At 41.5% G+C, this 23138-nt stretch overlaps 1 protein-coding gene across 6 annotated transcripts in view; it reads left to right on the top strand.

The window, feature by feature from the left end:
- LOC100745693 (discoidin domain-containing receptor 2) overlaps window positions 1-23138 on the top strand; it is a 224952-nt gene that overhangs the window by 36111 nt on the left and 165703 nt on the right. For all 6 annotated transcript variants that reach the window (XM_003487647.4, XM_024366066.2, XM_033319603.1 and 3 more), the window contains one exon: window positions 11593-11659. The gene's annotated coding sequence lies outside the window, so the exon portion shown is untranslated. The remainder of the gene's footprint in view (window positions 1-11592; window positions 11660-23138) is intronic.

Here is a 23138-nt window from a genome sequence, read left to right as displayed (position 1 = left end):
CGTGAAAATCTCTATGCAAACCGAGTTACGCCCGCCTCTTCCATTTATGCTTTCGTACACCGTTTGAAATATTCGATTGTGAATAGAAAAACCAGCTATACGAATTGTTTGATTCATTGAAACGATTGTTTCTTTTTTTGTGCTAATTCTTTTAACACGTTCCGTAGCTACGGGGAAACGAGTGTTTCGTAGAATTTTAAATCCGAGAGTGAAAACGTTACATTGGAATATTTAATTGGCAAATGAAATAATATTTTATACGGAAATCTTACTTCGATATTCTCTTGAATTTGCTGTGAATTTTATTTGAATACTTTATAGCGAGGATCGTAAATCACAGGTGCTTTACTTGGAATACTGTTAGAGAGTGTCATAGTAGTGAGATCTATGCACCGCTTCTTATGCAAGATGTAAGACCAGTAATTAACAATAGCGTATCGCGCTGTACTTTCTAGGCATTGTCATCACACACGTCACGCGTTGTGTAAAGTCATAAATCTATTCTCATTCAACTATAATAGCTATGGACTGCAATATGTGTTAACCCTTTGACATAGAACGTTTCTAATAGTTACTTGAGCGATCGTTAGCTATTTAGCATCGTGTTAACGCATGGCATTATAAGGAAAAGAGTTAAAATTAATAGCAAAGCAGATTATAGATTTTTACGCTTCATGTTTTTATGGACACGACTAAAGAGATGGAACTTAAGCAAAGATTCGTTTTACATATTAAAAATTACAACGAGTACTCTGCTTTGAATATTTTGTATATCACTAATTGTATTATTGTATTTACTGCTTTTCTGTATTTTAAAATTTTAGTCATCTAATTTAGAAGCCATCTAAATTATTTCTTTCCTAACAAATCTAATACACGACTCACCTAACTATTACAATACATCGTATTTCTAATTCATAAAACGTGAAACTACGAATTGTTTCACATTCTAATGAAATAAATATCCAGGTTAGCGTTCTCGTAGAAGGAAATTGAATAATAATTCCATGGGAAATTTAGGAGAGCATTGGGAAGATAGAGAGAGATAGGAGGCATCGAGAGAAAAGGATGCTCGTCGGGCATAAACTGGAGAACGATGTTGCGAAGTCGTAAATCACTCTCTTAACGAAAATCTTTGTTGCAATTTATGCGAGGCGAGCCGGTAAATCATTTCGCGAACCGATGGGGCAATTTATAACAATTAAGTGCGCGGCTCCGCCGTGACTGCTCCGAGGCAGCGCGAAGGAGCTTTTCTCGTTGAGAAAAGGAGGCTGTAGCTGGCTCTGCGCGTGAGAACCGTAATAAGTCTTAATAAGTACGCCGGTAGCGGCACACGCTTTGAGAAAGCCGTGCGGTCGTGTTCCTTCTTTTCCCTTTGCTCCTTTTCTCTACGCTCCAGCCTCTATTGAGGCCAGAGTATTGACTCGGTTGCATTCTTTCGCGGCGATAAAAAAAAACTCGGAACGTCAATTATTCTATGAAAGCTTAATTACACTCGGTTTTATTAAATATTTGACTCGGTTCGTTGAGATAGGAGTAGAATCTGGATGTTGAGCTTAAAATGTGATTGCTCTTTTAAACAATCCTTGTTCCTTCTTGCAAGAGACATTCTATTTTAGTCGTTAATACTACATAATAACGATGGCTTCTCTTCGGAGTAAAGTTTCAAGTTTCAAAGTAAAGATCAATAGTTTGAGATCGACATCATTTTGTAAGGTAAGCTTATGTTTTCAAAGACATTCAACGATGACAGTGTAGAAGCCGTTATTTTTATCGCGATAAATGTCTTTTCATTCACAGCGTAACAGTGTTTTTTCATCCCTTATACATAGTCGATGATTATTTTTACGTTTTTTGAGTCTTGTCGTTTGTTGTCGACTCGACATCACTTTGAGCAACTTTCAACGATTGGACCAAGTATTAGATGTAGGTTAAGCAGACGAACAACACATTGGGGCGAGGGATGATCGAATTCATAGGATAACGGGTCAGGTGAAGCTTAATCTCAAAGATGTCTGACATGAATCTCGAGGTGGAGATTTATTGCCTCGTAATATACGAGCAGCTAGTCGAGTCCAGTAATGTTACCCTCCACGAGAATTATGCTCTGTCGAGACATGAGATTTTGGACTCTCACCCCTGTAAGTTTTCATATCTTTGTGATAGGAAACCATAGAATCAGTAGTACGATCGCTATCGAACGATCTATTAATCCATGAGAAATAGGAGAAGTCCGTACACAAAATCGTAGGTATATTATAGTTGTGTCCATAATTAATTTAAGGAATTTCAAAATCATTTGACAATTATTTTTTTTCATATTGTATATTATACTTTTATTACTGTATATTAATAATAATGGAAGCACTCTAAGCAAATAATAAATTTCTTCTACAAATTAAAAAGTTGTAGGATCCGAAATCTATACAATTTTGTAGAGATTTCCTCTAACAAGCCTTTCGTGTCTTCACAGGCACGTCACCTTGGTTACACCCTATTTTCTTCACCCTTTTTTTCGTCCTTGGTTCTAACGATTAGTATGCCTGTTGAGAAACCGCTCTTGATTATCATATTCCCATTGAAGACGATTTCGGTTGGATTCCAGTAATTTGCCGGTGCACCGCGAGGAATATTCATTAAGCGAGATACGGGGAACGCGATAAAAATTCTAGAAATTTAGCCAGTCCAACGTTTCTTGATTTTTCCGCCGGCCGGAAGCTCTTTATTTGATCTTAACGCATATCCTGCTCGTTAAGATGCAGACGGGCGAAGGAGGAGTGTGAGTCACTGGTTCGCTGAGTCACCAGCCAGCCGCCGTGCCGGTGCGCCGAAATTCCGGATGCGCCAATTACGCAGCCCGATAATGAAACGAGCTTTTGCCAAAAAGTGCATCGCTCCAATAATGGTCACTTACTGTCAGGTCAGCCTATTGTATTATTGTCAACCTTTGTATTAACACTTGGTAATAACAATAGTTTCGTCGCTAATGGAACGGTATGTACACATCTGATTGTTCCTTTCACTACTGACAACATAAAAAAGATTATTTTCGTAGTCATTATAAAAGAATTTAATTTTCTTCGTTATTAGAGAATTATTTATAAAAGATCGACGTATTAAGAGATTTCGATCGATCGACTGCGAGATTTTGGTATAAATTTTGTAGTTTTTAAATATCAACGAAACACGCTGACAAATTCATTCAGTTCACGCAGTGACGATGTAACGTCTAGCTCGTTTCCCAGGGACGAACTTTGAAAATCGATTTTTGCAAAGCCAGCGTAATTACAATGACGGATCCAATTAGAGCGAACGAGGCTCTGGGTGTCGCGTAAGTGCACCGAGAATTCGCTAAAAGTGAGTATTCTCGTCAGGTATTCTGATTGGAATATCTAATCAGGAGTCTATGAGGACCCCGGAGACGAGACCGCCAATTTGAACCGGTGCCAGCGCTTTCTGCGTGACATTGGTCTCGTTGGCAAACGTCGAGCTCGGCTGAGTCGAATTGAAACTTGAACATTCGTCTAGCGTTTCCTTTTTTCCCCCCTTTTCTTTCACTAAAAAAACTCAAATTGCTGATCCTCCAAGTTTACCTGCAAGTATATGTTTTCGCACGATGCAACGAAATTTTAGTTAATACCCTAATGACTGAACTTTTGCTGGTTGAATTCACTTATCCGAATATGAGCTCCTATTATGGGCGGTGAAAAATAATAGGGAGAATTGACGAAATCCTATTATACGGACTGCAATTATAGAGTCTGTGTGATCGTCGACAAGCTCAGCTACATATATGAACTTGCACTGTACTGATGATTTTGACTGTACGTGGAATCGAGATGCGACGAACGATAGAGCTGTAATTACAGATAGCGGGGAAACGTATGCCTGCGTTGTAACATGATGTAAAAGTCACCGATACTTCTGTTCACCCCCGTTATATTGCACACCCTCGACCGCGTCTAGACGCTTCGTGCAGTCGAGTGTTATCGTGAGTGGTAGATACGGCATGTGGAGCGAATGACTCAACGGTTTGTACAGCTCGTGTGTTGCATGCTGTTACGTGTCCCAGACACGTTTTGCAACATTCTGCAATCTAGGGTGACATATTGCTCGGCAACGCGAAAAAACCGTGCTCTACCTTTGTACGACTGGAAGGGACGTCAGCGGTAGCTTTGCTCCTACTAGAAAGTCAAGAAAACCTACACATCGTGGTATGACTTGTTCACGGGTGCTACGTTTGACACGTTCACTGCGGATTTCATTTTCATCTTCCACGATGCTCTGTGCTAACAAATAGTTTTCGTACAATACCTATCTGTATATCGTAAAATTTTAAAAGTGTGTTTTACACGAATTTTATGAATTCAATGAAATTTAGTAGATTTTTTCATCATCTTCCATATTCAATCTTTATTTGTAATGCAGGAGGAATCATCGTTAACACGAAGCTTGAATATCTCGTTTTATATAAATAAATTACAGGAACATTTTTATCCCTATGTGACGACTGTTATACATTTACTTGAGAAGTAAAATAGTTCATATAGTTTGATAGAATAATAAGTGTAATTTAAAAATGGATTGGAAAATCCTCGTCGAAAGACGTGATATTGATATTATTGTACCTTAAAGATAGTACTTTAACGTTAACATTTAAAATTCACTGGTTAAACCAGTATGTGGAAAATGAGGTGTTTCGTCGTTACCTTCGTTAATACTATCGATCGCAATGCGTTGCCGATTGCTGCGCAAGATACAGTAGCGATTGAATCTAAATAACGATACAGAGTCTACCATGTGCTCCTGTTTCGTACAGGATGAATATTCTGATGTAGCGGGCTGTCAGGTTTAGCACACAATCAAGCATTATCAGGTACGGTCAGACGGTAATTAATGGCTCGGCCTGGTCAAACAGTAATCAATAATCAATGGTCACTCATAATCAGGTCAATGGTACGAAGCCACATCACTTAGATCGGATCTAAACGTCATATCAAATTCAAAGGTAAACATCGGTATATACCGAACGGCTGGTCACCGTATGTTCTGTTAGCCGAAGTCCAAATACAATGTGCATCCGTGAATGAATCCCTTTAATTATTTTATCCCTTCTCGCGGACGATATTCATTTAAAAAGGAACGATTCGTATTAACGATAATTCAAAAAGGTATAGGATATTCATCAAATGCAAATGCAAATGTATGTTGGTGACGATGTGCTTTTAAGAATTTTCAAAGATAGTTCGACGATATTTTGAGTTGGAAGGATTTATGGTAGATGCTTAGACCGTACGTACTTGGTCAGTGAGAGTGCGAATGGAATTGTGTAAATGCTCAACGATAACTATACCTACTATCTCGAAGACACGTTGCTGTCAGATATCGAAAGATTGATTGTTAGGCACGAGAGAGTTTAAGTACAGCAAGTAATGCCAGGTTACGTTGTCTTAACACCAAAACTAACCAAATGACTCGTATTAAATTCTTCGCTTTTGCTATACTTTTAATTAACAATATATAACATACGTAAATACATATTAAAAATCGATCATTCTTGTGCTATAGAATAGAAATATTATTCGTGAAAGAACTATCTCCGTAGTAAAGAAGACTAAGGTGCTTTCTGATTCGAGGACTATAAAGAACATCAGGCAATTGATCTCACAACTTGAAAAAATATTTGAGTGACCCAATTTGGCAATAAAATTTTCTTTGCCGAATAAAAATTTCTAGCGTAGATATTTTTTCAGTTGAAACAGAGAATTCGCATCGAAGAAACAAACGCCACTTTATGGGGAAGTAAAGAGGAGGAGGATGAGACTGGAAGCTTGGAAGTGGAGGCAACAACGATTAAGGTTACACCTCGACCTCTAACCTCAGCTCCACGTTCGCGTGGAATCTCTTCTGGCAATAGCAGCCTCGAGTCGAAGCTTCCTTGCTCGTTCGCGAATACGTAGAGCTGCGAGTCTCGTGCAGCCAGTGCAGAAGCTATTACTCGACGAAAACTTACTTTTCTCGGGGAAATTACTTTCACGAAGTATCTTATTTCGTCGGCGACGCGAGGAGAACGGCGCGGCGTCGTTGCTTTCCCATTTTCGAGATTTCACCGCCGAAGGAGCGGCCGGCAGGATCACGGAAATGCGCCTGCGCCGTTAAGCGTATTTTCGGGTGGCTTAGGCTTCATGCTCATAGATCAGGACAGCTAGAAACAGAGTAGGCTTCCAATTGAATGGGGTCGATCGTTTACTCGTGTGGACAACATCGTTCAACCAAATTAAATAAAGTTTCCAGTAGGATAAATACAACGAGTGACACCCTAATTGTTTGGAGGGGTTGGTTTTATGAAGGGTGTCTCGGGGTACGAACGTTTTGATTATATTTGAAAATAGGGGAACTATGATTGATACTTTATGAGGATGAATTTTCTATTTATCAATGACATATGGATGGATGTTAATTTTTGTGCAATTTTCGTGAAACGTTTACAACACGCTTATACGATGTCAAAAATATCATTTCAGCGTTTAACAGATACGTTTACAGTTTACACAAGCCAAATTTTATAGTTTCCCGATTCGAATTGGGCAGATATTATCGAGCGATAAACGCTGTTATTACCAATTTCGAGAAATCCTTCCTCCGTTGCAACGCTCTCATCCCCATCGGTCGGTCTTTTGTGAATTCTTCAACATATCGAGCCTGTAATCCGATATCGACAAATCCGGTTAAAACGAAAACAGTCACTTAATACATCAAGTGGAACAGGCTGAACATTTGTTGAGCTCTCTGCAAATCCTGGAATCCATATCGTTGGTAGGTAGCTGTACCAGCAACAACGGGACGAAATTTCGCTGCAACTTTTCGCTATACCATGCCAAGGTTTTTCTTAATATCATAGAAACGGACTTTAATCGGATAACGTCGAAATAGCTACGGGATTAAAGAATAAATCGATTGGATTTTCATAATTCTTTTAGAGAAAAGAAAGAAAGCAAAGAAAGAAAAAGAAAGAGACATACTTAATTATTAAGGATCTTAAAATAAAACGTGCATTTCACTTCGATCGGAATATTCACGGAAATTACCACGGAAATAGGCAAAATAGAATCTCTTGCGCGAGGTAAGCCAGAATGTGGGTTAGGAAGCTCTAATCAGAATACATTGAATTATACGGTTATCGTGGCCACGCATAACGTTGCATAATGCGAAGCATTCGATCAATTATGCGACGATATTTGTGCTTAATTATGCAAGTAAGCCAGGCATTCTCGCGCCGTTATCGGCAATCACTTTTCGGCCCCGATATTCGCGCGGATTACAGATTCCTAATCACCGATGCCGTTTGTCCAACTTCGCACGATCCGATCGCGATAATTAACGAACCGTTACAGGCGAAATGATTTTCACGTTTGAATTATTCTTCCGTTAATTCCATTCCAACCGCTAATGCTTCCATCTTCTATTGAAATCGGACGAGAGAGGCGCGCGTCCGATCGCGCTAATAACACGCCGTATCCTTTTCGATTTCTCTTCCGACTGTTCCTCATTTGGTTCTTATCTACTCGCGGACGCTTCTGGCCCCGAGGCAAAGAATTTGCAGTTTTAATTATTACTCTCAATACTTCACCGGGTTCCGCGAAAAATTAGATTTCCGGCCGGAATGGTTTCAGCCTCCGCCCGGGGATTACCGCTCGTAATTCAACTTGACGGGCGTCAGCGGAGCTCGATACGGAAAGGAATCACGTTTAATTCTTAAATTTGCCTGATAATCCAGTTACCGTGGACTTCATAGTCTCGATCGATCGGATTCGATTCGATTCCCGGTCACTGGACACGCTGCTTTCGATATCGATGGCGAACAGTATGTACGTGCGAATGAAACAAGATGGAAAAACCAGTGGATTCGCTTAGTGAGAGAGATGAGAGCGTAAAAGAGAAAATCTGGAGTGGCAGTTAACAAGAAGATAACAGGAACACGCGTGCTCGGGGATGAAAGAGGCAAAAAGCGTCTGCTTGAGATCGTGGCACGCGACCACTTGCATTTCATCCCTTTGCCCCTTCGTTGCTCGTCTCACCCTGGCTCCCTGACTATCACTCAACGTCTTAACCCTTTCGTAACGAGTAGACGGTACGCGTGTCAGCGTCTACCAACGAAGAAGCTTTCTACCAGTGCCTTCTTCTTAGCGCTGGTTAACCTTTCGTCTCTTCCATCTGTTTATTTCTCTTCGTAAGAGCTGTCTCTCGGTTCTTCATCCTCGTCTTTGTCTTTCCATTGGTCGTCGTGATTTCGCTCCCAAGATCTCTCGTGCTCTCGCGACCAACGTTATGTCTGAGATCTTTATGACTCGACGTAAAGGCAAACGACCTCGTCGTCACTCTCTCTGGCTATTCGGCCGGAAAGAGAGGCCGAAAGGCGGAGGACCGCGTGAAAGAGGAAACGCTAGTCGGCGAAGGAAATAAAGCATTTCGCGAGGCGACTGAATGCAGAAGGAAAGGGACAGAGGGGATGGGCGCATAATTTTCGTTTCTTCCGCGGCCGTATTTCGCGGAGACAATGCCGCCTGGGAACCGCAATCCTGGATGCAACCGACCCAGAAAACACGTCTGGGATTACTGTACAATGATAGCTTGCTTTTCTACCATGCCTATTTGTCTCTGCGGCTACGCGTCCACACTTTCGTCCGGCCATGGCTGTACGGGGAAACTGAACGACGTGAAACAAAAGTGCGAGATGGTTTCTTTTTCGTGGTACGGAGAGATATAGAGAGAAAGAGAGAGAGAGAGAGAGAGAGAGAGAGAGAGAGAGAGAGAGAGAGAGAGAGAGAGAGAGAGAGAGAGAGAGAGAGAGAGAGAGAGAGAGAGAGAGAGAGAGAGAGAGAGAGAGAGAGAGAGAGAGAGAGAGAGAGAGAGAGAGAGAGAGAGAGAGAGAGAGAGAGAGAGAGAGAGAGAGAGAGAGAGAGAGAGAGAGAGAGAGAGAGAGAGAGAGAGAGAGAGAGAGAGAGAGAGAGAGAGAGAGAGAGAGAGAGAGAGAGAGAGAGAGAGAGAGAGAGAGAGAGAGAGAGAGAGAGAGAGAGAGAGAGAGAGAGAGAGAGAGAGAGAGAGAGAGAGAGAGAGAGAGAGAGAGAGAGAGAGAGAGAGAGAGAGAGAGAGAGAGAGAGAGAGAGAGAGAGAGAGAGAGAGAGAGAGAGAGAGAGAGAGAGAGAGAGAGAGAGAGAGAGAGAGAGAGAGAGAGAGAGAGAGAGAGAGAGAGAGAGAAGAAAGTTAAGGACAAGCGATTAGACATAGCCGGCAGACGTTACCGTGAGAGCGTCATTCTGGATTGGACGGGCAGATTAAGTTCTTCTATGTATATACTTTGTGATTATCCCGTGAAATCATGGTTGGAGACGATTAGTGTTTTTATAGCCATAATATTGTCATTAAAATACTGCGTATAGGAACGTTCACGTCTTAAACGAGTTTAAAGTGGAATTTCTTATGATGAAAAGAAGTTAATAATTTCTAGGAAATGGGAATTGGAAAGATCTAAATTATGTATCGTACTTAAAAATGTATTTTATTATGTAACCGGAATTTCTACTTTGTTGTTTATGTTAGGTGGCTGGATTAACCTGTGATTAAAGATAGATTAAGTCTACCTGTAATTTCCAGGAACTACCGATTTAATTTGACGTTGATAGTCGTGCCAGATGTAGACCTCGATCGTACAGTATCTACTCCGTTACGACAGTGAACGTTCGAACTCACAGTGCATTTGCCTCGATCGAATATCTGGGTGGTTCGTTTTAATTAACATCACGTCTCTACGTAATAGTGAAAAATGAAATATTCCGTTAATTGAACGATTCGAAATAGGAAGAGGTAAGATAAACGTCGTTCAAAGCGTCAACCTCTAACCGACGTTCACATATCGATTCCCTATGGAATCTCTTTGGCGGAGATTGCCTGGATCGTCCGGTTGAATGCGCGGGAACTGAACTACGGAAGATGGGAAACTTCCGAATGCGGACGGGGTCCAGGTCGAAGTTTCTTGTTAAATTTGTAAGGCTAGAAACTTTTTCTATTATTAAATTCGCGACGTAGGTTATCCAGCGACCCCCTTAACTCTTATTCCGATAGAAGCTGGAAGCCAATCGCGTTATTCCGCGAATTAAACGCGATCCATCGACATATTCCACGGTGGTATTCGGAAAACTGGAAAAGTTGCTCCTGCAGCGCGGAAAACTTTGTATAGAAGCTAGATATTCTCAATAATAATAAGAAATGATTGTTAACGATAAATTATTGTTATTACCTTTGTTCTATCGGGTCGTTGAGAAAGTTCGTAGCGTTCCTGAAAATCGATACTTGCAACTTCTATCGAATAATGAAATACTGGTAACTCAGAATTGGTCAATATAAAGGGAACTATCTTGAACGAAATAACGTCAGAAATCATGCTAGGAGCTTAGCTGCAGCTTTACAAGTACTTTCGAAAAAAACTTTTACAAATCTTCTTAAAACATTTTTTACAAACATCTTTACAATTTCACAAAAGATCGAATATGTTGAGGCTTACTCAAGATCGATAAAAGTATGTTAAACTAAAAACTACTTCAAAAAATTTGTTTCTTAAAAGATCGAAATATTATTTAAATCACGAAACTATTTGAAAAGGTACTGAAATTATTATTCAACGAAGTGCTAATCTTGTGGAAATATATTGTCTTAAAATTTTTCCCGTACTATAAAACAATGTACGTATAATAAGAAATAGGAAAATACAAGAATCTCCATGTTTCTCTGCCACGATATTTCAATACGAATAAGATCCGTGGCATTCGGCGCTGAGTTCGCGGAACTAACCTCGCAATGTAATGCCGTGTCATCGAATGAATTCGTTATTAGACTAAATAACTCTCCAGCGAACCTAAGGGACAGACAGGCGAATAGACGAAGCCATCCACAAAGTTACTCGATGAATCCGCTAGGAATAGTTTGTCAGTGTCTTCGTCAAATTTCCAACCAGTCGCGATACAATCTCGCTCCCGTTTTCGCATTAAATCAGACGTAGGTTGGTACGCGAACGTATTTGCACGACCTCGCCGCGCGGTTCGGTGCCGTCGCATCTCGCGACGTCTACGAATTCCTTAAGCGAAATATTATACAGGAAAGCAGCCATGGTACAGGCGGATATGCGCGCCAGGCCTGTGTTTTATTGCCGGCACGCTTGGATAAATATGCGGACGCCTCCACCACGACCTCCTACTCGGCCGTAAAAATGATAAAGAAGGGTATCGGCTGGCCGATCGGACTAAGATGTAGAAATACATACGGAAACGCGCTGTCGCGAACGCGGCTACCTCTTCCGCCCGTCCTCCAATCAATATTGAATCCTTTTCCACTGTCACGACCGATTTCAAACTTCTTATCGCGTCGTTTCTGCCGCGAATCGTTTTCCCCGCGCTTGTACTTATAGGCAATTTTGCACACGATCGTCGAGATATCGAATTTATCTATTCGGGTAGTAGGAAGCATAGATCTTTACACGGAACAGCTTCGAGCTTACTAGAATTAACTTATCGCTTCTGGTTTCACGTGTGCTTGCAGGCTTTCCAATCGCAGACGAAGATGCAGTGAAACGTTGGACGCGCCGAGACACATCCCCCCACGATCGGTGAGTACTTTTTTCTATCCAATCGTGTCTTTTCATTCGTATTACCCTTAAGTCGCGAACCTACCGCGTTGGAATGCGATTGGCTGTCTCAATCGGAATCGAGTTCGAACGGTAATATCGTTGGCGGTGGCTTAAAAATGTCTAAGCCCCCGGAACCGAAGATTCGTGGCTTCCTACGAAAAGTGCCCGAAACTTTCCCGGCACGAGACGTTCTCGACCGCGATGATTTCCAAGCGTGGAATATTATTCGGTCGAGCGAGCTGATCGGCCCACCGGCTGCACAGGGCGTCTCTCATGAATTTCATAAAGTTTCATCCGTCCTGTACATTGGAAGTTTCACGAGGCCCGTGAAAATTGGCGCCTTTCGACGCTCGCCTAAAGCTCCGTCCAAATCGAAATCTAAGCTGCGGCATCAATATACGGCGGCTCGTACTATAAATCCTGGTCGCTTTTCTCGCTGGGAAATGGGGTTACGAGATGCGGCTGCTGCGACCGACCAATCCAATCAACTTACCTGAGAGACTTATGACAGGAATTTCATAAAACGAGGAAGAAAGGGCAGCTTTAGGCAACGACGAACGACTACGATAATTCAGACGATTTTCAGCTTTTTGCTATATCCCCATCTTATTTCTTGTTCATCAGCCTTTAAACTATATTCTTAATCGATTTTCAAAGGTTTTATCAACGCGACCATTCCATTACTCGGTCAATGATATCAACTTTGTGCCCCGGTATAGTTCCAGCTACCAAGAACACCCGTTTCATCGAATCTATTAATTTAATTTCAAACGCGACCGGGCTCTAAACGTCGCTAGTCATCGTGCGTCCATCTGCGTCTGTCCTGAGCTCCGTGTAAAATTCATTCCCCCTTTATAACAATAACGACCCTCCGTTCTCTGCGTTCGCTCGCTGAATCATTCATGTTGTCGAGGGGGTCAGGTTTGTGGAGTGTTCGTCAGCTACCGTGCGATTAACGTGCATTAGCCAAGGCAACTTCGCGTCCCCGAAGAGGGCAAAAGTGGCCTTACAGGGAACGAGGAAGCTTCGAAACGCGCTCCCACCACGCTACTGTATCCCATTGTCGCTCTACCTCGTTTCCCCGCCTCGTCGTTAATAGAAACGTGTCCGTACATTTAATTTTTATTTCATTATCATCAGATATCGTAGCTACTAGATTCGTTGTTTTTTTAAACTCCCCCATCCCTCCATCTCTTCATTTTGAACTCGCGACAATTTTGTATTACGAACGAATAACTTCTTCCTCTCCCTAACAATATCTCGGATAAAGTTCTGGAGAGACTCGATCAAAAGATCGAGAATGCTAGTCGACGAAAACGAAACACGGCTAGAAAAGCAATAGAAGAAACAACTGGCCGGAGCTTAACTACGAAATTGAAACGAAAATGCCATACTGTATCCCATACGCGAAAGAAGAAAGAAACAGAAGCCGATTAAACGCTTTGTTTTCTTCCATTCTCTTAGCTCTTACCCTTTTCTTCTCCGCTCGCCTCTTACATTCTGCTCGAGAAAATCCAGTCGATGCTGGCAGAGTCTAGGCACAGGCAGAAATCCGCGGAAGCGAAGGCAAGGCTAAGTCCGTTGCGAGAATGCGTAAGCGAATTACTGAAGTTCCTCGGCGAAGAGGCTCGGGATCGAGGGTAAAAATCCTTTGAGCGCCTTCGTCGAGGCTCCGACATCGGGATGATCGACGAGGGAGCTGGGGAATGCTCGATCTTCGTTACTAGTGGAGACGCATTAATTCGTGATAATACGATCGTCAGACTTTAGCCACTGAGTACAGTGACAGTGATTTCGCGATGTTTAATTGGCTAGCGAATTGATCGATTCGTGTTTTAACGCCTTTGATACGGTGCTCGTTCGCCGCGTAGTGTCACTTTACGATAACCATAATACTTATCTAAATCGGACGATATCTAATACTTATTTAAATTGAGAAATTGTACAAGAACTGACAAACTACGTATACGCAATGAAGTGCCGGAACGACCAAACGGGAGAACGTACACAATCGATTAAAAATGATAGTAGGCTGTATCTACATTTTTGGAAATTGACGAGTTTAACCGATTGTCAACTAGACGCTCGTAGTGAAAAAGTTAAGGAACGTTCTTCGATTCCCCTATAGAATAACTCGAAAGAGATTCGAGATTGCCATGGCCTGAGCTATTGACTTTTTCCTACTTGTCGGAATAAACTACCTTTTTAGACGGTGGCTTCTTTGTATCGAGAACGCGCGCTACTGTGAGTTCCCAGGATTTCTTGCGGTCGCAGTGATACGCAATCCTGATCGTATAAATTCGTTCGTATCCCTTTCTCTAGGTCTCGTTCTGCCGAATGTAGGGCGTGGTTCAAGGAAAATACGGTCGAATAGCATACAGCGATGAAACCGTTTCCTTCTTCCGATCCTGCAATCGAAACGAGCTCGGCCTGCTCTTCGTCGAATCGAAACAACGATTACGCGGACGCTGTTGCTTCATTGCAGAAACTCGCTACTATTTTGCGACGAAAGCCTCGAACGTATAGTTTCGTATCGACGCTGTTGTTATCAGAAATAATAAGGTCGCAGGCAACGGCGAGTATCCCGTGGGAATCGGTTTGTTTGACGTGGTTCCACGACGATTCACCCACCCACTGACCGAACAACGCGTCACCACTTGACCGACTTTTCCGATTATTTCTGATAACCTTGTTCATCTTCTAGTTCTGTTCGTCTAGTTTCTCCGATAACATTTCGCAGGGTATTTCGACATGGAATATATATCGAAAATGTATCTAGATATTACGTCGAAAGATGGAAGAGCAAATTGCAAACTATTGCGGTTTATTAGATAATTAGAAAAATTGGAGGAATAACCAATGGAGATCTGGCAAACGGTACGTTTAGCTTTGGTACAGGTGAAATATGCAGATACCGCGTTTGTATGCATATGCAACAGTGGCCACAGTATAAATACCATATTGTGGGAAAATATTTAATGACGTATCGACAAATGTGAACCGCGCGAGGATTACACAGGGCTCTGCGGCACATCGGTTTCCATTCCTCGTTACCAGTGATTGGTAATGTTTAATGTTTAACCAAAAAACGGTTAACTACATTTGTAACATCGCGCATCGTCGTTATTCGATAGCAACATTCGAGAAGAACGACCTTTCTACATAAATTTTTGATCATTTTAAAATTATAATTGAACAATATTAACATCTGTTGACAGTTATAATTACAGAAGTGCAAAAATGTTTAGATTCAGATCGTTAAATTCTTATTATTAGGATTCAACAATTTAAAGAATGTAAAAATACGTATATCGGAGTTTTGTTATAAAAGGACGAAAGCTTCGAATTGGTAAAATAAAAGGTTACTTGATCCATTTATAAAATGTTGTATAATAAAACTATATTATACATACGTTATCGACTATAAATAGATCTCGTATAAATGCGTCATGCTGAATGATTTTTGACATCTTTTTAAAAGAATGAGAACGAACTCGTTAGACAATCTAATTTTTCTTAAAAATATCCATTGTTCTTGCATTTTGTTAGGAAAAATAGAAATAAAGGTAAAAGTATTACGCCTATTAAACCGCACGAAGTATGCAATTACACCAATAAGGATGGCTCTGTCTTAAAATCGGCATCGAGCGGAAGGAAGGAGAGTGGGGCGCAAGATTCTAGCGTCGAAGGCGTTAAGCTAAGCCGTAATCGTCTTATTCCGTGTTAAATCTCTTCTTCGCCCGGCCTTCCGTTCCTCGAAAGCGCTTCCGACTACAGTGCCGACGATATGACTTGGCGCTATTGTCTCGAGCTTACAGGCACGGCTACACGCTTATAAGCCGCTGGCTTCGGAATGCAAGGATTAAAAGCCCGTCTTGCTTTCTTTGAGGAGAACCTCCGACGGCATGGTTGAAATGCTCCGTTGCCGTAATGTCACTCCGACCGACGACAAAATAAATCAAGAATTCGCGACCAGCGTACGCATCGTTTCACTGGTCTCTGCCCTTTTTTCTTTTTACCTTATTTCTACTGAATTTCATATTCTTCTTTTCAAAGGGTCCCAGGAATTCTACAGAAACACTGCTCGGATTCAATTAGAGGAATTGTCATGTCATTGAGTGGAATACTTTTTTTTTTTAATTCCACTTTCAAAGCGGAAAAAAGATTTCAAGGAAAAGAACGTAGAATATTTTTCGAGGTTTTTGTGGAAATTTTTCTCGACTTTGTAAGAGTATTACGTTGATATTGTAGCGCATTTTAATATAATTAATTTTGTAATATAATTGCAACTATTCGTGGTTTTCGCCGAAAGAGTATCCATAAAGCGGCGTTTAAAATCGTACGCGTTATTCGGTAGTATTATAGTTCTTACGCTAATGTGCTACGATGATCTACGTTATTTCATCAAACACTTTGTACAGCGTTTATACGAGAATTTTATTCGCCATATCTATCATATTCCTGAAACGTTTTATGGTTATCTTAAATTACGTTGAAATAAATTTTGGATACTACCGTATGACCCGTAGTGCGGATAGTAGGTCGGTCGTCAAACCTTTCTGTGTATCGGTATGACCGTATGATTTAACGAAACGGGCAAAGCGTTTAACAAAACGGAGAAGATATCGTACAAGATGGACCGGGCATTCGGGTTTTTACGCAAAGGAAACGTTTCACTTTGTCAAACCAGATTCGATATCACGGATATCGGACTAACACAGTGCAATTGGGGAGTCTAGAGTTCGAACTCTTATATAGGTTCCATGGAACTTTACGGCTTCGAGTATGCTCATATTTTCCACCGGTTCTTGCGTGTTTTACGACGACTGACGAGACGACAGCTATAGCGAATAATAACGAGGGAAAGGTCAAGAAATTCCGATAACGCAATTCGAGTCTCGGAATTCCGCGTGAAATAAAAATCCGATCCAATTCGAGGTTTACGATCCCGCGATCCTATTTCTTCGTAAAAGCGTTGACGATAAATAATTTCGAACACATTCCATCGTCAAGAAAATCAAGATCCCTTTGTTATATTTCCATGATAAAAGGGATTATTCCTGGAGAATATTCCTGGCGTACTACGGGTCTAAGAAAGCTCGATCGACGTCTCGAGATCGCTCAACGTCTTCCGCATTATCAATTTAAAGCTACCTTTCTCTCATCTTCTATTCTATCGCAAATTCTATTTCCACGCTGATTTGTCTTCTCCCTTCAGGCGGACGCACGGCCTCGTAGCGCAAAAGTATCTCGCGCATCCCCATAGACCTCGGTGAAAGAAACCGTTTCTTCGGCCGGAAGGAAAGAATAAATATTTGTTTCGCGGAAGTAGCACGTAACCGTGAAAACAATCGATTCGACCGACGAAACCGAAACGCCAAACGGATTTGCACGGATCGAAGCGACGGATTCTGTCGTTGAAATCGACGATCTTCGAACGTAATCCGGAATGGTCCTCTTTAGGATCGTTTCTATGCGCGCGTCGCAAGGTCGTTCACCGAAAGATTCTGCTGATTCTTTCTGGACTACTTTGCTGAGGGGAATAATACCGTCCTCCATGAACGACAACACGATCTTGCTTTACTCGAACCGATTCGTTGACCGATTATTAGCCGGTCTGGCGAACCATTCACCTCGACATGGCTGCCGCTTCGCTTCTATTCTATACACGGAACGTCTTTATGCACCGCGACATAAACTTCCATGGAGGTCGGAAAGAAGAGCGGAAAGTGCTGTCGAGAATGCCAAAAACCTTTCGTTGGCAGAGTGCACGGACAACAGAATATCGGCTCGGTGGCTTTAGCGGTCTACGATCGCCGGTTAAGGGGGAAAACGACACGAGGCTTTCCATGTCGAGTGTCGTGTTTCTTCGTCGTTGATGCTGTTACGTATAGAAACTGGAAAAATTCTTTTTCAAGCTTCTGTGCAGGAGGAATTTTAGCCAAGCATTTATTAAAAATTTGTGCTAACTTTTTTACATTCCGCATTAGAGGTATGCATACCATGAGAATTCTTGGGAGTCCTTGGCTAACTATACTGTTCGTGTAAATACGTCCTCTGACCTGACCTCCATTGTCTCAGCGTTTATGACAATTAATGTAGCTTTGAACGGAAGCTCTCAGAGTACCGTGGCTACACCTTGTGCAACTCTATTAGGCTCCTGTCCCCAATTCCTAGCTATCAGTAGGTGACAAGCGGAGCAAATTACAATTTTGTCTTTTCATCGGTTCATTCGACTAGACCTGATTCTCGTGGTTATAAAGAAATTTTTTACCTCAGCCTTGTTTTTAGTTTGAACGCGAGCGATCTATCAGAAAGAACTCTTTTAGGGTTTAAGCTTTATCGATGAGCGTCTTTCCTTTTTCTCCATTTCGTTCAACCTCGTTTTCTCTTTCATTTACAGCACCACAAATACGTCGACTTCTATAATACTATAACTGTCGAAAGAGTATATAAAGTAACAAATAAGATTTTACAGCGTATAGCTAGCTGGTCGAACGTTGAACGTAGGTCGGTTAACGAGAAACGCGTAAAATACGGTTGACAGTGGCAACTTAGAAGGCGCTAATATCTAAGCAGGGTGTATTCGCAGAATATAGTAGGCGATAGCGGAGAAGCTGGCTAATAACGTGGAAGATTACACTGGCCGCTTTTGGCAACGCGCATACTTTCCCCACGAAGCGATCACCCCATGGATCGAATAGCCTAGATTCCCCTACCTCCTATTTTACCACCATCGTTGGCTCTCCGTGGCGAGATAAATTTTACAAATCGCCCGCGGCTCGATGCTACACGATCCTGCGTTTTACCACGTTATTATATTATACCCTCCGCCGCGCCGGACCGGCTGTAACGCAAGACAAACACATACGTCCCTGACAAATGAATTTTATTACACGATTTCTGGGATTTGCACGACATTAATTAAATCCAGACTTTACGGATGGAACGAGTATCTTCCGCTCCAATTCGAATCTTCCTTTTCACGTCTTGTTCCGGATCCTCTGGCACGTTTATTTTAAAGTTACTTTTCCAGCAACGGATTACCGGATAATACGATTCTCAACGTTTAACGAATAAAACTTCTTTTCAAAGATATTTCATAATCCCCGATGTTAATAAAAATGACGACTTTTAGTGAAACTCTGGACAGATGATAATAACGATCTCAGAAATGGAAAACAAATACTCTCGGAGGAAATACACAGGCTCGAAAAGGTATTCGAATGCTTGCAGGCACTTTTCAATTTCGTTAATACTTTTACGAGTGAACGAGCACAAATGTATAGAAATGTATGTATCTGATGTATAGAAATTACAAGATATTCAATGCAAGTGTATATTTCGCAAAGACCGACATGATATTTAAATATCAATTATCTATCTTATTGATATCGATTATCCATCCTATTGGTAGATCTCAATGTGCAGTGAGTGGTACTTAACCGTACTTAACATTTACAATATACTGAAGATAGATTCATGCTTTATACTAATTTTTTCATTGAATATTATATTTACAATGAACGTCTTGTAATTTCTATATACATGGCAAATTGGTTTTAAATTCTACCAATATAATCACGTCGTATTTCGCTATAGTATAGTACTAGTGGAACGTCGAAATTGTTTATACAACGTATACAATATAGACGTAAAAATTTTCTATGGTAAGTGTTCGAATACTTTCGTTAGCCGTCAATTTGGCATTCGAATTTCTGCAAAACGAGTGGAAGGCGGCCGGAACAACAAAGAAAACGAACGCCGCGAACTCGACGCGAATACCGACAAACTGGTGACTGGATTTCTCCAGTCGAAATTCGCCTGTCCGAGCTTCGTGCTTGTTAGTCTAATTACTTGTAAGTGGAGTTGCGGCCGTAACGAACCAACCGACCGGCTGCTCCAAAACTTCTCGACGAGTAAACACGCTCGGTGCCGCAATATTATTTGGCCGATCCCTACTCACCACAACCCCCTTTCCACCCCTGTTCGTTTTCCTCTCGTCTCCCTGCGTGTAGCGTCCCTCTTTTTCTTCATTCACCCTCCGAGCTTCGCGAGCAATCTTCTTTGCGCAACCAGCAATTTTCTCCGACCGCGGGCGAACGACTTCTTCGAACAAGTTTTCATAAGAAGCAATTTCGCGGCAGGGGTAACTGCTTCCAATGCATTATACTTCCTCGTTACAATACTTTCCATCAGTTCACGAAATTCTATTTCTGGTTCATGATAAATAAATCAATTTAATCGGGCTGGTTTGTTACCCGCCGCGCAGATTGCTCTTTTTGCTGAATTTCGTCTCTGAGATCGTGATTTGTGCGTTACTTTGCACGTTAGGTGTATTTCTGCCTTTTTACATATTCTTGGTATTAGTAAATGTGCACGTATTCTCATATATTATTCAGTTCAGAGGTAGTTATGTGAATAATTAAGAGGATTAGGTTTCAAAATATAAGTACCCCGAGTATATTCGGCAAATATTTTTTAATTCACAGTCTACAAGAATTATATTCATGATTTATGAAATTCGTACAAGCATTTTTTAACTCTCGACAACTGCTAATATCTGAATTTTGTAGATTTCCTGGTATATTTTCTTGTCAAATTTTTTTTCGCAATATCCTCGTTTCGTCTATAATTTTAAATATTCTCAAGCCTCCCCATTCGCATTTAAATCTTCGTTTTTCCCTCTGAAATATTTTTTAGTATAAAGCTAATGGAACTGAAACTTCTCGTACGTGCATTTACTCGAAAGCATTTATACTCGAAACTAAAATTTCTCACACGCGTAACACGACGATATTAGTTAACTCGTCCACGTTCTGATTCTGAAAACAGAGGGCAGAATTTCCATTGTGCTTTATAAAATTATTGTTAGCTTAAGCAACGCAGAGTTATACGAACTGACACGGAGCAGACGGTACTTTTTTTTCGCAGCAACAGCGTAACGCTGCACCTCGTGCCCGATGAATTCCCATATATCGTAATCAGCTTAAGAACGGATGCGCGAGTGTTCATTCAAGCGTGTCTCATAGTATTTGCCCGCAGTAAACTTACACGGGAACGACGATGGGCTGAATGCACGTTGCCGTCACAAAGGAAAAAGAAGCGCGACTGGCGAACCCCCTGTGAAAACAGCCTCGCGGAAAAATTTGTTTATTCCGGTATACGGCCGTACGGGAAGAAGCTTCGTCTTCTGGCGACGTTGAATCACGTTGTGTACACTGTCTCGGTAAATTTCGCTAGCATTTCGCGTAAACATAATTAACCTGCAATAATTTCGCTCGCGGTGGAAATTCGTGTTTCACCATACCTTTCGCGGACGATAGTGGGTCACGTCATTTGAAATTATTTCTCGTTCCCTCTGCGTTCGAATTAATCTTGTAACAAATTAAACAGATCGAATCGAAAGATTTTTGAGACACATATGTGTATCTTTATGGTACACGTTTGAGGATAGCTTTTGCCAAAAGTGAATTTCAGTTCAAACGAAAGTTACGTTTTAACTATGTTGCTTTTCCATGCTATGTCTATGTTTTAATAATCTATTAAATAATATAATAATGATTATGGATGAATACAGGGATTATACAAATTTACGGCTATTATATAACTTTCGATTCGAATGATCCATTCACTATTCTCTGTCTTCCTCTCTGTCTCCCTCTTTCTCTTTCTCTCTTAAAAGCTTCACACGCACATCACACAGTCTTGTTAGACGCAGATAAATTTTCATGCATCCTAATCTGTGTGTGCGTTCTCCGAATAAATCTTTACTCATTATCGATATCTCGGTATAAACAGCCGCTCAGTTCATTATCATTTCATATGAATCTTTTACGGGAATCCTCTCTTCTGCTCAAATTCGCGCAAAATTTTCGCTCAAAATTATGGCACCATATGTACCTTAACAAGCAACGAACGTTAGCTTTACGTTATACATTCGCAACCTGTGTGAATCAGAACCGAATATGATACACCCATCGGTTGGTTTAGATGCATCGTGTCGCGTTGCAGATGAACATCGCGTGTATTTAGTAAAGAAAACGAAGGGAATTTGAGCGTTCGATCGCAAAAGCAGCGAAGCAGCCATGAGCAAAGCTTATCGCCGGAATAAACTTCAAAGTCGCTTAATGGCAAAACTAATTACAGACGGCGTTCCGCGCACGGTCGTACGGCAGTGTACAGCTGCCGGGATTAGCGTGACGTGCTTTTCGTGTCCCCTTTTACGGCCGGCACGCAGTTCTCAATGATAACATGGTCGCTTTCGAGTTTCGAGGCTTGAAAATTGAAAAACTTACGGCCGCGCTTTCTGCTTGAGCTTAATGCGTCCAGGAAGTAGCCGGTAAGCACGAGTGCTTTCGTGACATCGGTAACCTAACTTTTCTTTTTCGTTCTTTCGTTCTTTCAAACTTAGCCGTTTTTCCTCTTAAAGTCGTCTATTAAATGGGAAGATTAATTTCTGAATAATTAATCGTCCCGTAAGAGGTTATTATGTCAGACAGTGGGTATATATTCGAGTTCTTCTTTCGACGAAACGTCGTTTCGTTCCTCGCAGTATGCTCGTCGTTTATCCATTGTTAAAAAGTTTCTCGATGTTATCACGATGCAGGTCCCGATTCTATGCACGCTTTCATTAATACCAATAAAAACACCCTCGCCCTCGTGCTGGATTTTTTTCACGCGGTTAGTCGAAACACGCACATTCTTGGAATTCTTATTTTCCAAACGAACCCTTGATAGTATTTAACACTCGTAAAAGTCATTCACACTAGCGGCGCTAACGAGCTCGACATACGTAGCGAAATTTACTCCCGAATCCTGCTGGCATATTTTCTCATCGCGTTGTATTAACGGAGTCGCGAAATAATTGCTTAGCACGGTGAAGTGACCACGATGAAAATTTTAAGTGGAATTTAACCATATAACCGTGGCTGGTGCAGCGCTCCCTCTGTATTTTCAATTTTGCAATTTTCAACGGTGTCCCTTATTGAAACGTTAATTAATCTCCCTACCCTTCGATCATCCTTCGTGCGTTTACTTTTCAACGTCAACGTAAACAATTTTATTAAAAGAGCAAATTAAAATTCTTTAATCCCGAATAATTAGTCGAGTAATCCGACGTCCCCTTTTAAGCCACGTTTCATCCGAACGATCGTCGAGATAAGAAAGTAATTTTTTCACTATCATTCCAGGGAAAAATTACGGATAATTTCGGGTGTACCATGGCACACAAAAACTTTCAGTGGAATTAACCTAATTACTTTCAAACGTGAGGGCCGTTAAACTGCGACGTTGCGCGTACCGGAGTAATCCTAACGTTTCGGGGAACGACGCTGTTAAAATCACTGTTCTGGAATGCGACTGCGTTCTGCCTCGCGAGAAACGTTTACCGCCAGACCAGCGATGTATGTAGCAGCGTATAAGACGTCAGCGGCGTGCACCGGCTACCCCCGCCGCC

The sequence above is a fragment of the Bombus impatiens genome, unplaced genomic scaffold (assembly GCF_000188095.3).
Source record: "Bombus impatiens unplaced genomic scaffold, BIMP_2.2 scf_0197, whole genome shotgun sequence".
Taxonomy (NCBI): domain Eukaryota; kingdom Metazoa; phylum Arthropoda; class Insecta; order Hymenoptera; family Apidae; genus Bombus; species Bombus impatiens.
The sequence above is the reverse complement of the archived record's forward strand: the minus strand, read 5'-3'. Positions and strand labels throughout refer to the sequence as shown.